This window comes from Canis lupus, chromosome 16 (assembly GCF_048164855.1).
Source record: "Canis lupus baileyi chromosome 16, mCanLup2.hap1, whole genome shotgun sequence".
NCBI lineage: Eukaryota > Metazoa > Chordata > Mammalia > Carnivora > Canidae > Canis > Canis lupus.
Window position 1 is genome coordinate 885,284 of NC_132853.1, and position 14,542 is coordinate 899,825.

The following is a 14,542-nucleotide window of genomic DNA, read 5'->3' on the forward strand; positions in this document are numbered from 1 at the left end:
TTCCCTCCCTTACAAAGCATACAAGGGCAGAGAGGAAGGGTATCTGGGAAGGAGGGCACTTACTGTGTGCCAATTTTCCACATTTAATTCTCATTTATTCTAACACAAGAGCGTGAAGTATGTGGTATAATCCTCATTTCAAAAACAAGAAAACTGGGATCCCTGGGTGGCGCAGCGGTTTGGCGCCTGCCTTTGGCCCAGGGCGCGATCCTGGAGACCCGGGATCGAATCCCATGTCGAGCTCCCGGTGCATGGAGCCTGCTTCTCCCTCTGCCTGTGTCTCTGCCTCTCTCTCTCTCTGTGTGTGACTATCATAAATAAATAAAAATTAAAAAAAAAAAAAACAAGAAAACTGAGACTCAGGATGGCTCAGTGACATGCCCCACAGGTGCCAGGGACAGGCCAGGACCTGGATCTGGCTGAATCTGGAGCTGTGCTCTCCCCCTGATTCCTGATTTGACTCAGTTCCAGGCCTGATCTTGCCTCTCTGACTCAGGATCAGGGGCAGAAGAGGCAGAAGATGGGGTGTAGCTATCGCATGCTATCCTTTCCGTCACAAATATTTATTTTGCTAAGTGCTTTCTACACAGTAGCCACTGTTACAGGCTTGGGGCTGTGGCAGTGAGTGATCAAGACAGACAAGGCTTTTGTCTGTGTGGAGCTTACATTCCAGTGGGGGTGGAGGAGATGAGAAACAAGAAAACAATGAAATAAAGACAAAGGCAGCGTGAGCATGCCTTTCTTTCTAATCCATACTCCTCTGCCCTCCCCTGCTTGGCTCCTGAGACCTTTTGCCAGCCACATAAACCACCCCCCAGCCCCCGTCCCCCTGCCCATGTAGCCAGGCAGGGGAGGACAGGTCAGAGGGGAAAGGTAAGAGATTGGGAAAGTTCCCTCATGCTCCCAGTTGAGGCTTAGATTTTCTCAGTAAGAATAATGGCCCAGAAACAATGAGAGAAGATGGGGTTCAGGCTGAGGGTCCCCAGGGCTAGGCTTCCTGTCTTACAGTCCAGAAAGATCCTTGTTTCTTCTTAGTTGGCTGGGGACTGCTTACACCATGCCTTCCTGGCCCTGTTGAATGCAGATAATGTAATTCTTCTCAGCTTCCCCTGTTGCTCTGGTGATCAGGGATCCTTTGGCTGCTGAGAGTGGGCATGGAATGGCTGTTTTGTCCTTGCTTACTTGGTATCTATTTTCCCCTCTTTGCTAATACCCCAACCTTACCAGAGGTTCCTCCCCCATCTCATTAATTCCACTGCTGGTGGTTCCACCAGGGGCCCTATTATGGCCAAGGGGTGGGTCTGTGAACCAATCCTGGCCAGTCGGACACCCTCTCCTTATAAATTGACCACTGAGTGGAGTTGCATGGAGATTTGAAATGTCCAATGGCTTCATCCCCAAAGCTGGGCTCTGAAAAGATTGTCCCTGAGTCCCTGCTTCCAAGGTCACTAGGGAAGCCTGGGTTCCTGTCCTTCTTAAGACTTTAGCTTTTCCTTCCATCCTAGGAGCTGCTCCATGAATTCCTCTTTCACATAAGTTGGTCAGAGTTGGTGTCTATTGTGTGCAGCCAAACCTTAATGGCTGTTGGCTTGAGATGACAGAAGCACTGAGTTGGCCTGAAAGGATTTTTAATCAAGGGAGACACAGTTAGACTAGTGTTTTGTATTTGTTTTTAAAGATTTTATTTATTCATGACAGAGAGAGAAAGAGGCAGAGACATGGGCAGAGGGAGAAGCAGGCTCCATGCAGGGAGCCTGATGTGGGACTCGATCCCAGGACCACGGGATCACGCCCAGGCCCGAAGGCAGATGCTCAAGCGCTGAGCCACCCAGGTGCCCCAGTGAGGCTAGTGTTTAAGAAAGAATATCGTGGGGCTGGGTGGACAACAGAGCAGAGCAGGAAGGGCCGAAGGTTGGCAGAATGGTGAAGAGGCTGTGGCTGTAGTCCAGCTGAGAGGCCACAGCAGTTGGAGGCAGGTAGAGGGCTGTGGGGGATGGGAGGATGGGATGGATTCCAAGGATAGTTTTCTCTTGAATGCAGGTGCCTAGCTTAGGTGGATTTTCTGTATGGACAGCTATCTGTGAAATTTTTGCACATAGAAACTTACGTTGAATGTACCAAGAAATCTTCTTCAGAGTGAAAGCTCTGAATGCTCATAAAATGAATGCTCATTCCTGGAATCTTGATCTGGCTGGTATGATGGTTAATTTTATGTGTCACCTTGGCTGGGCTACACCACACAGTAATTTAATCAGATGGTAATCTAGGTATGGCTGTGAATGTATTTTGCAGATGTGGTTAACATCTGTAATCTGTTGACCTTAAGCAAAGATTACCCTGATAACATGGCTGGGCCTCATCTAATTAGTCAAAAGGCTTTAAGAGTAAAAGCTGAGATTCTCCAAGAGAAGAGGAGATGGGGTGTAGCTATTGCATGCTATCCTTTCTGCCTCAAGACTATGCATCAGCTCCTGCTTGAGTTTCCAGCCTACCATATGGATTTCAGACTTGTCAACTCTGATGAAGTGTAAGCCAATTCCTAAAAACAAAGCCACCTATCTATCTGTCTATCTATCTATCTACAATTATCTATCACCCTCTATTGGTTCTGTTTTTCTAGAGAACACTGACTGACGTAGTGGGTGACACTCAGGGCTCTCAGTGCCAACAACAGAACTGCCTCCAGCCCGTTTAAATTGGAAGGAATTTTTTATGGGATACTGCACAGCTCATGGAGCCATTGGCTGGACCAGGAAATAGGCTTGAGGCTTTGTGCCCAAGAATAGCAGCAGCCACTGGTCCACTTGCCTCTGCTCCTGCCACTGGACACAGGCATCTCAGATGGTCCCTCTGCTGCTAAAACCCCACTCTTGCTGCCCCTGAGACTTGGCAGCATCGACAGCCACCCCTGCCAGAAAGCAGATTCATTCTACATGGTGCCTACCTCCCTGATTTTCCCTACTTAGAATTAAAGTAGTTTTTATTTCATGTCTGATTAGGGGAGCCTAGCCCCCATGCCTGCACTCTAGCTCCAAGAGAAGAGAGGCAAGTGAGTTTTCTGGCTTGTACTCTGGGGAAGAAGGACCCATAATGTGGGAAGCTCATACATAGGAAGGATGTTCAAAGGGGCTGAGGGACATAGAAGGTCTAATTCAGTGGATCTGAGTATTCTTGGGTCTGTTTGCCTCTGTGAGTCTTAGCCTCAGAACCCAGCAGAGAGCATTACAATGGCACCACTATTGGTCAGGCAGCAGCTTAATGTAATTGCAAGCAAAGAATATAAGCAGTGAAATTTCAGAAGTACAGAACAGTAGAGGCACAAAGACTGTAGAATACACATAGTCCACTTTTTCTAATAACTTTTGGGTTAAAAGTGTCAAAAATGTCAGACATGCGGTTGTAACCGGCTTTCCTGCTTAATCATGCGTTTCCTATACAAATGGACCTTAAACCAAAATAACTCTGTGAATGACAATAAAGAATATTAAAATTTCAATAACCCTTTTATAGAGCACTCTTCAGGGAACTACAATAAAACACTTTCCTCATGATCTCGATTTTAGTTGTTATATGTGTTTCATTCATTTAAAGTTGGTTTCCTCCCAGGCTGGGTTCAAAAAAAATTTTTTTCCCCCCTTAATCTTTGTACTTTTGGTCAAAAGACTTTTGAACCACTGGCATAACTTTAGGCTTGATAGTTTGGGTTTTAGGGCAGTGTGGCAGTATATTTTTGTGGACTTGTGCGGTGGGTTTCCCCTTGCCACCCACCCCCACCTCTACCTTGGAGTATAACATGCATACAACAAAGTGCCACAATCTTAAGTGCATACCTCAATGAGTTTTTACATGAACTCAAGCTACCACCCAAAACTCAAGATACAGAACTTTTCCAGCACTATAGGCTCTCTTGCGGCCTTTCCTAGTCAAAAACCTACAAAATGTTACCACTAGTCTGACTTCCCTCCATTGGTTAGTTTCGGCTTATAAATTTAATTTGAATAGAGTCATACAAAAATAACAGTATGTGTTTGTGTGTGTGGGGGGGCTTCTTTTGCTCAGTGTGTCTGTTGACATCCACGTTGCTGTGTCCATAAGCAGTTTGATTTTTTTTCAAGTTGCTTCTAAGAGATGTACACTACAAAGGATTTATCTAGTCTACTGTCAATGGACACTGGGGTTATTTGCATTTTTTGACTTATGAATAAAGCTGCCTCAGTGGCAGATTTTAACTCATAACAGAGTCTATTTAAAACATCATCTTTTATTACATTTATTATGGGAAATGTTTCCTGTTCTCTATTCAAAATCACCTGCTGTGTCTTCTGCTTTACAGCTTGATGGAAAGAAAATAGATTCACAAGTGGGATAGGCACCATTAGAGAAGAGGAAAAGAAATATATATTAATTAAGAGGCTGCTCTGTGGCACGTACTTTACCTGTCGATTTCATTAAGTATTAGCCCTCTGCACACATTTTCCTGTTTCACAAGGGAGGATGCTGAGATGCAGAAAAATAAGGTGATTTGTCCATACTCATGCAGCTGAAAGGGGTGAAAGGCTGCAGTGAAGCTCTGATGTATGGCTCTATGTCCACCATGTGACCCATCAAGACCTCCAGAACTGGAATCACAGTAGAGATGGGGGTACAGAGGGTGCAGGGTGCAGTGATGTGGTAGGTGCTGGTGATTCCAGATGAGCTGTCTGACCGGCCTTCAGTGGGGCCGGTAGCACCATATTCTCTTGGGCGGGCATCACCAGGCTCTCGGCCTTGGCTATGCAGCCGCAATGGATCCAAGTTCGAAATATGGTAACTCTAAAAGATATTACCAGGCGACTAAAGTCCATCAAAAACATCCAGAAAATCACCACGTCTATGAAAATGGTAGCAGCAGCAAAATATGCCCTAGCTGAGGGAGAACTGAAACCAGCTCAAGTGTATGGAATAGGCTTTTTGGCACTGCATGAAAAATATTGATAAATATTTCAAAAATATGATATTAAGGTGCCTGAAAACAAGAAGAAACACCTTCTTATCGGTGTGTCTTCAGATCGAGGGCTCTGCTATTCATTCGTCGGTTGCTAAACAGATGAAAAATGAGGTGGCCCCACTCGAAGCAGCCAGGAAAGAAGTTATATGCTCTTTGGAATTGGTGATAAAATCAGATGCGTCCGTCATTGCCCTGGAACTGCTGAATTCTGGATATGAATGTGACGAAGGGTCAAATAAATGATAATCTATAATCGGTTCAGGTCTGTCATCTCCTACAAGACAGAAAAGCCCATCTTTTCCCTTGAAACCGTTGCAAGTGCTGAGAGCATGAGTATCTATGATGATATTGATGCTGACGTGCTGCAGAATTACCAAGAATACAATTTAGCCAACATCATCTACTATTCTCTAAAGGAATCCACCACAAGTGAGCAGAGTGCCAGGACGACGGCCATGGACACTGCTAGCAAGAACGCTTCTGAGATGATTGACAAACTGACTTTGACGTTCAATTGCACCCGCCAGGCTGTCATCACGAAAGAGTTGATTGAAATCATCTCTGGTGCAGCAGCTCTGGATTAATGAAAACCAAGTTTCATCCTCAGATAAGAAGTAAGGAAGGAAAATTCAGCCTGCTGATTTTATTTTTAGCTTACTGCTGTCCTCATCAGAAGAAATTGTTGATCCATTGTTTAAACTACTAAAGACAGCAAGATGTTTGTAAATTATCTTACAATAAACAGCTTACCATAAGAAAAAAATATATATACTTCCAGATGATTCTGTTAATGAGCTTCAGATGGAGACCACTGCACCATATCATGTAGGCTCTTGGTCATTCTTTTCCTCTTTAGATGGGCAACATTTTCTTTCCCTTCCCCATGACTCATTTTTCCAGGCTTGCTATCTCTTTTGGGATCTATGACTTGCACTCTGTACAGCATGATGATGATCACTGAATACTGGTTCCCTGAAGTCTGAAAAGCTGGGTTCATTTATCTCCCTATCACTGCTGACTGCCCCCACCCCTCCCTTCAACCACAGTTGTGATGCTCAGCCCGTGAGCTCTGCACTTCCCCAACCACCACTCAAGTGCCTACTCTGTTCTTGTTCTCAGTTCTTGCCTTTATGTGAGGGATTCAAGACAGATCCTTGTTTCTTCCTCCCCCTTAATCACCCTATGGGCTGGGGAAGTGGGTTTGGGAATTTTTAAAAAAATTATTATTATGGTAAAATACACATAACAAGGTTGACCATGTTAGTTTTATTTTATTTAATTTTTTTAAAGTAGGTTTCACACCCAGCATGCAGCCCAACATGGGGATTGAACTCATGACCCTGAGATCAAGACCTGAGCTGAGATCAAGAATTGGATGCTTAACTGGCTGAGCCACCAAGGTGCCCCCACTTTAGACATTTTAAAGTGTACTATTGAGAAGCATTTATTATATTCACAATGTTGTACATCATCACCAATATTTAGTTCCAGAGCATTTGCATGATCCCAAAAGTCATCAGACTTAAGAGAAAAGTTACAGTATGTCACATAATCAAGGCAACACTTTCCTGGCCTTTGTGGTGTTAAGGCAAATCTATTTTGGATAATTCGTTCTACGTCATACCAAATGTATTAAAGTGCATCCATGTACCACATTTAATATAATTTACATATCTGTTGAAGTGGGTTTTACTTGCCTAGTTAACATATTACATTGTGTAAACATTTAATTATTCATTTATGATTTTATCATTTTATTTTTAAAAAGATTTTATTTATTTATTCATGAGAGACACACACAGAGAGAGGCAAAGACACAGGCAGAGGGACAAGCAGGCTCCACGTAGGGAGCCTGACGTGGGACTCGATCCCGGGTCTCCAGGATCAGGCCCTGGGCTGAAGGCGGTGCTAAACTGCTGGGCCACCGGGGCTACCCTTATTTTATTTTAACACTTTGGATAATACATTCTTTCTTCCAAATCTTTTTTTTTTTTTTTTTTTTTTAGGATTTTGTTTATCTATTTGAGAGAGAGAGAGAGAGCATGAACAAGGGCAGAGGGAGATGGAGAACAGACTTCCCTGCTCAACAGGGAGCCTGACAAGGGGCTTGGACCCTGGGATCATGACCTGAGCTGAAGGTAGAAGCCCAACCAACTGAGCCATTCAGGTGCCCCTCTTTCTTCTAAATATTAAAAATTCCATAAGCCCTTGAAAAGCTCAGCGACCATCAAGCACTGTGCCCACCAGTTTAGTGAAGAGCCTGGCTCTGATGTCCCTCTGAAACCCTATATCATCATTGTTGGATGGCATTCTCCTCATGCTCTGAGCCTGAATATCCTTATAATGAGGCCAGGAAAAATCAGAGGTGATTTGGAAAAATATAAACATAAGTTTCCCCAACTAAGTGTTTCCAATGAGGTATTTTTACATATCTTGCTTTATAAATATAGCTGAATTGGTAGCTGACATTCAAAATGGTAGCTGTGTCTTATACATGTCATTGGTCTGGGTACTTAAAAAAATTAAATTATTACTGAACATATACGTATTATTAGTTTCAGAGGTAGAATTTAGTGATTCATTAGTTGCATACAACACCCAGTGCTCATTCCATCAAGTGTCCTCCATAATGCCCATCACCCAGTTACCCCATCCTCCCATCCACCTCCCCTCCAGCAACTTTCAATTTGTTCCCTACAGTGAAGAGTCTCTTAGGGTTTGCCTCCTTTTCTGTTTTCATCTTATTTCATTTTCCTTTCCCTTCCCCTATGTTCATGTTTTGTTTCTTAAATTCCATGTATGAGTGAAATTATATAGTATTTGTCTCACTCTGCCTGACTTATTTTGCTTACCCTCTAGTTCCAACCACCTGGTTGTAAATGGCAAGATCTCATTCTTTTTGATGGCTGAGGAATATTCCATTGTGTATATACACCACCTCTTCTTTATCCATTCATCTGTCGATGGACATCTGGGCTCTTTCCATATTCTGGCTATTGTGGACATTGCTGCTCTAAACATTGGGGCACAAGGTCTCCTTCAAATCACTATGTTTGTGTCTTTTGGATAAATGCCTTAGAAGTGCAATTGCTGGGTCATAGTGTAGCTCTATTTTTAACTCTTTGAGAAACCTCCATGCTGTTTTCCAGAGGGGCTGCTCTGGTTTGCATTCCCACCAACAGTGCAAGAGGGTTCCCCTTTCTCCACATCATTGCCAACATCTGTCATATCTTGAGTTGTTCATTTTAGCCATTCTCACTGGTGTGAGGTGGTATCTTATTGTGGTTTTGACTAGTATTTTCTTGATGTCAGGTGATGGCACATGGCCTTTTCTCAAGTGCTTGATGGCCATTTGTATGTCTTCTTTGGAGAAATGTCTATTCATGTCTTCTGCCCATTTCTTGACTATACTTTTTGGTTTTGGGTGTTGAATTTGATAAGTTCTTTATAGATTTTGGATATTAGCCCTCTATCTGATAGGAAATTTGCAAATATCTTCTTGGTCTGGGCACTTCTAATTTCTGTCAAATGAGAAGAAGGTAGGGAATCTCACCATTGAATGGACTTTGAAAAGTTTAAAGCTTGGCAAATGATAGGGCTACCTATAGGCCTAGCCTTGTTAGTGGGATAGATAAATCATCAAAGACTTATAGCAGTATCATGGTTTAAAAATTATTTTATAGTATATAATTGAGGGGTATTTTACATACATTTAAATCCACAAATCTTAAGTGTATACAGCTTGGACTTTTTCTTAATCTTGAGGTAACTTACTATGACTTCAAGCAGTATAGATGAGTTTAACCTATTCTTGAACTTCATATGAATGGTATCATATACATGTATTCCTGTTTCTTGCTTCCTTTTCCCAATGGAATGTCTTGTAAGATTAACCATGTTTCTGTGTTTATCATAGTTTGTTCTTTGTTAATTCTGGATAGCATTCCTTTGTGTAAATATACAGCAATTTGTTTATCCTTTTACTTGTTTTTTTAAAAATATTTTATTTATTTATGAGAGAAAGAGAGAGAGAGAGAGAGGCAGAGACACAGGCAGAGGGAAAAGCAGGCTCCATGCAGGGAGCCCGATGTGGGACTCGATCCTGGGTCTCCAGCATCAGGCCCTGGGCTGAAGGCAGTGCTAAACCACTGAGCCACCCGAGATGCCCTATCCTTTTACTTATTGATGGACATTTGGATTGTTTCTAGTTTGGGATATTATGAATACAACCACTATGAACATTTGGTACAAGTCATTTGTGGATATACACACATTTGTTTGTCTGGGATAAATATCTGTAGTACAATTTCTGGATCATATGGTGAGTGTATCTTTAACTTTATAGGAAACTGCTAGATAGTTTTTTGAAGTGGTTGTACCATGTTGTGCTCCCATCAGCAATGTGTGAGGATTCTAGTTGCTCTGCATCCCCTGTACTACTTGGCTATTTTAAGTTTTTAAAATTTCAGACACTTTCCGGGTGGGTATTAAGTGGTATCTCACTGTACTTTTAATTTTCATTTCCCTGACAACTAATGATGTTGAAGATCACTGGTTCATTTGCAGATCTTCTTTTATGCTGTGCCTGTTCAGATCTTTTGCCCACTTTTTAATTGGTTTGTTTGTCTTCTTATTACCATTGTGAGTTACAGGTATTGCAAATATTTTCCCCTACTCTGTGGCTTGCCCTTTCATTTCAATAATGAACATAATTTAAAGCATTTTGATAAAGTCCTCATGATTAATGGTTTTTAGAAAATTAAAAAAATTTTCCCTCAGGATTAGTGTTTTTTGTTTTTTGTTTTTGTATCCAAGAAAGTTTACTTACTGTGAAATTTATTTTTTGCTAGAAGCTTTATAGAAGTTTTAGGTCTAACATCCATTTTTACTTGATTTTTGTGTATCATGTGAGATAAGGTCAAGGTTTACTTCATATATTTTTTTTTCTAGGAAACCTTTTTATTTATTTTTTTTAAGGTTTACTTCATATATTTAGACATCTAGTTGCTCTAGCATCATTTGTTGAATAAACCTTTCTTTCTCTTAATGAGTTATACTGGCTGGCACCTCTGTTTCTGGACTCTCTGTCATATTTCACTGATTTATTTATCCTTATGACACCACTACACCAGCATGTAGCTTTATAGTATGTAGCTTTTTAGTAAGTATTGAAGTGAAAGTCCTCCAACTTTGTTTTTCGAAGATCACTTTTGCTTTCCTAGGTTCTTGACATTTACATACAAAACTTGGAATCATTTTCTCAGTTTCTTTTTTTTAATGATTTTAAAAATTTATTTGACACAGAGAGATCACAAGAGAGAGAGAGGCAGGAGAGAAGCAGCTCTCTGCTGAGCAAGGAGCTGGATGTGGGGCTCAATCTGAGGACTCTGAGATCATGACCTGAGCTGAAGGCAGACACTTAACCGACTGAGCCACCCAGGTGCCCCTATCTTCTCAATTTCTATAAAAATTTTTTGATAGGGACCATGTTGAATCTAGAGATCAAGTTGAGAAGAACTGACATCTTAATATTGAGCCTTGAATTCAGGAGCGTGATGTATCTTTTCATTTATTAATATCTTCTTTAATTTCTCTTGGCGTTGTTATGTAGTATTCAGTGTATAGGTCTTGAATGATTTTGTTAAGTTCATCCGGGAAGTACTTCAGGTTTTTGATGATATTGTAAATGGAATTGTTTTTTTTTTTTAATTAATTAGGCTTGGATCTTTCCCCCCAGGCATATGTTTTATTCATGGCAAACGTAGCTCTACAGAGTAGTGCTAATAGGGCAGTATTTTTAATAAATGATACTGGACCTAAATATACAATTGAATAGTCATATGGAAAAGAAAAACTTTTCCATACCTTACACCATACACAAACAAAAGGATTGCAGATCTAGACAGAAAAGGTAAATCAATATAGCTTTGAGTAAGGAAAGCTATCTTAAACAATATCAAAAGCATTAACCACCAGACAAAGATTGGTGAATTAGGCTGCATTAAAATTAACATTTTCTATCAGTGAGGGTGACAAAACATGAGAGACACCTAACATTGGGAAATGAACAAGGAGTAGTGGAAGCGGAGGTGGGCGGAGGTTTGGGGTGACTGGGTGATGGGCACTGATGGGGGGCACTTGGCGGAATGAGCACTGGGTGTTACCCTATATAGTGGCAAATTGAACTCCAATAAAAAAATTTTTAAAAATATTCCAATAATTATAAAATAAAATAAAATTAAATTAAATTAATAACTTCTGCCCATTATATAATACCTTTAAGAGAACGAAAAAGTGTGGCTTGAATTTTTTTTGCTACTACAGATAAAGAAATATGATTGATGTTTGGATCCTGTAATCTTGTTAAATTCAGATATTGGTTTTAGTAGATATTTTTGCAGATTCCTTAGGCCTTTCTATGTAGTTAATAGTGTTCTTTGAATAAAACAATTTTACTTTTTCCTCTTTGATATATTTGCCTTTTACTTCTTTTTCTTTCAAATGCTGTATGACTAGGAGCTCTAGTACAAAATTTAATAGGATCCATGAAAGATGACATCCTTCTCATGTCCCCAATTTAGGGTGATTGTATTTTGTTTTTTACCATTAAGTGTGATGTTAGCTATAAGTGTTTTTGTGGAATGAGCTTCACCAGTAAGAGGGCTTTCCTTTTTATTCTGAGCTGAGAATTTTTTTTAAAGATTTTATTTATTTATTCATGAGACACACACACACACACACACACACACACACACACACAAAGAGGCAGAGACACAGGCAGAGGGAGAAGCAGGCTCCATGCAGAGAGTTCAACGTGGGACCAGATCCTGGGTCTCCAGGATCAGGCCCTGTGCTGAAGGCGGCGCTAAGTCACTGAGCCATCTGGGCTGCCCAAGAACCTTTCTTATTGTTGAATTTTTTGATCAATGCTTTATATACATCTATTGAGATGATCATGTTTTTTCTTTTTTATTCTTGATATGGTGAATTATGTAGGTTGATTTTTTTTAAGATTTTATTTTTTAGTAATCTCTACAGCAAACATGGGGCCTGAACTCACAACTCCTTGGTCAAGAGTTGCAGGCTCTACTGACTGAACCAGTCTGGTGCCCCATGTTCATGTTTTGTTGTGTTGTTGTTGTTTTTATTAATTTAACATTACTTTATTATTATTATTATTATTTGTTTTAGAGACAGAGAGTGGGGTGGGGAAAGGAAAAGGGAGAGGGAGAAAGAGAAAATCTTAAGCAGGCTCCATGCCCAGTGCAGAGCCTGATATGGGGTTCGATCTCTTGATCCTGAGACCACAACCTGAGCTAAAATCAAGAGTTAGATGCTTTACCAACTGAGCTATTCAGATGCCCCGCACTGCCCCCGTTGTTGTTTTTGTTTTAATTTAAATTTTACTTAGCATATAGTGCGATATTGGTTTCTTGAGTAGAATTCTGTGATTCATCACTTACATACAACACTCAGTACTCATCACAAGTACCCTCTTTAATCTCCATGATCCATCTAGCCCATCACCCACCCAATTTGTTCTTTATTGTTAAGAGTCTCATGACCTGTTTCCCACACTCCTTTTTTCTTTCCTCACTTCTCATATATTTATTTGTTTTCTTTCCTAAATTCCACATGTGTGTGAGATCATATGGTAATTGTCTTTCTCTAACTGACTTATTTCACTTAGCATAATATATTCTTGCTCCATCCACATCATTGGAAATGGCAAAATTTCATTCTTTTTGATGGCTGAGTAATATTCCACAATATACATATATCATATATTTTTTATCCATTCATCAGTTGATGGACATTTGGCCTCTCTCCATAGTTCAGCTATTGTTGATAATGCTGCTATAAACATTGGGGTACATGTACTCCTTCAAATCTGTATTTTTGTATCATTTGGGTAAATAGCTAATAGTGCAATTCCTGGTTCTCAGGGTACCTGTATTTTTAACCTTTTGAGGAACTTCCATTCTTTTCTTCAGAGTGGCTGCACCAGTTTGCATTCCCAACATTGGTTGATTTTTAAATGCTGAACCAACTTGGCATTCCTGGGATAAGCCACCCTTGGTCATGAAGTCTTATATTTTTGTGTCTATGTTCATGAGCAATATTACTCTGTAAATTTCTCTCCTTGTTTATATCTTTGGATTTTGATACAGGGTAATGCTGGTCTCATAAAGAGAATTGGGAAGTTGTTATATCTTCGTTTTCTGAAAGTTTTCACAAAGCTGGTAATATTTATTCTTAAAATGTTTGATAGAATTTATCAATATAGGGGGATCCCTGGGTGGCTCAGCGGTTTGGTGCCTGCCTTCCGTCCAGGCATGATCCTGGAGTCCTGGGATGAAGTCCCACATCAGGCTCCCTGGTGGGGCCTGCTTCTCCCTTTGCCTCTCTCTGTGTGTGTCTATCATGAATAAATATATAAAATCTTAAAAAAAAGAATTTATCAATATAAACATTTATCAACATTTATCAACATAAACACAACATTTAACATAAAACATGGGCAGGGAGGGGCAAGATGGCGGAAGAGTAGGGTCCCCAAGTCACCTGTCCCCACCAAATTACTTAGATAACCTTCAAATCATCCTGAAAATCTACGAATTCAGCCTGAGATTTAAAGAGAGAACAGCTGGAATGCTACAGTGAGAAGAGTTCGCGCTTCTATCAAGGTAGGAAGATGGGGGGGAAAGAAATAAAGAAACAAAAGGCCTCCAAGGAGGAGGGGCCCCTCGAGGAGACGGGCTGAGGCCGGGGCGAGTGTCCCCAGGACAGGAGAGCCCCGTCCCGGAGAAGCAGGAGCTGCACCAACCTTCCCGGGCGGAAAGGGGCTCGCGGGGAGGTGGAGCAGGACCCAGGAGGGCGGGGATGCCCTCGGGTTCCCGGGGGCACTAACAGACACCTGCGCCCCGGGAGAGTGCGCCGAGCTCCCTAAGGGCTGCAGCGCGCACAGCGGGACCCGGAGCAGCTCGGAGGGGCTCGGGCGGAGGAGGAGGCTCAGCGTGAAGGGGGGTGTGTGTGGGCTGCATGGCTCCGGGAGCGGGAATCCAACGGCGCAGGCGGAGAGCTCTGTAGTTACTGCGGGAGCTGACTCCAGGGCTGCAGAGCTGCCGCCGCCACTGCGGTTGTTACTCCTGGGGCCTCACGGGGTAAACAACCCCCCCTTAGCCCTGCACCAGGCAGGGGGCAGAGCAGCTCCCCCAAGTGCTCACACCTGAAAACCAGCACAACAGGCCCCTCCCCCAGAAGACCAGCTAGACGGACAGGTTCCAAAGGGAAGTCAAGGGACTTAAAGTATACAGAATCAGATCATACTCGTGTTATTTTTATTTTTATTTTTATTTGCTTTTGGATTTCTGTTTGCTTCCCCAACCCCACCCTTTTTCTCTTTCTCTTTTTCTTCCTTTTTTCTTTTTTCTTTTTCTATTTTCTTTCCTTCTTTCTCTCTTTTTCTCCTTTTCCCAATACAACTTGCTTTTGGCCACTCTGCACTGAGCAAAATGACTAGAAGGAAAACCTCACCTCAAAAGAAAGAATCAG

General features: G+C 41.6%; 1 pseudogene; it reads left to right on the top strand.

Moving 5' to 3' along the window:
- Positions 1-4,743: 4,743 nt before the first annotated feature.
- On the top strand, positions 4,744-5,750 carry LOC140605688 (ATP synthase subunit gamma, mitochondrial-like; annotated as a pseudogene).
- The last annotated feature ends 8,792 nt before the right edge of the window (positions 5,751-14,542 follow it).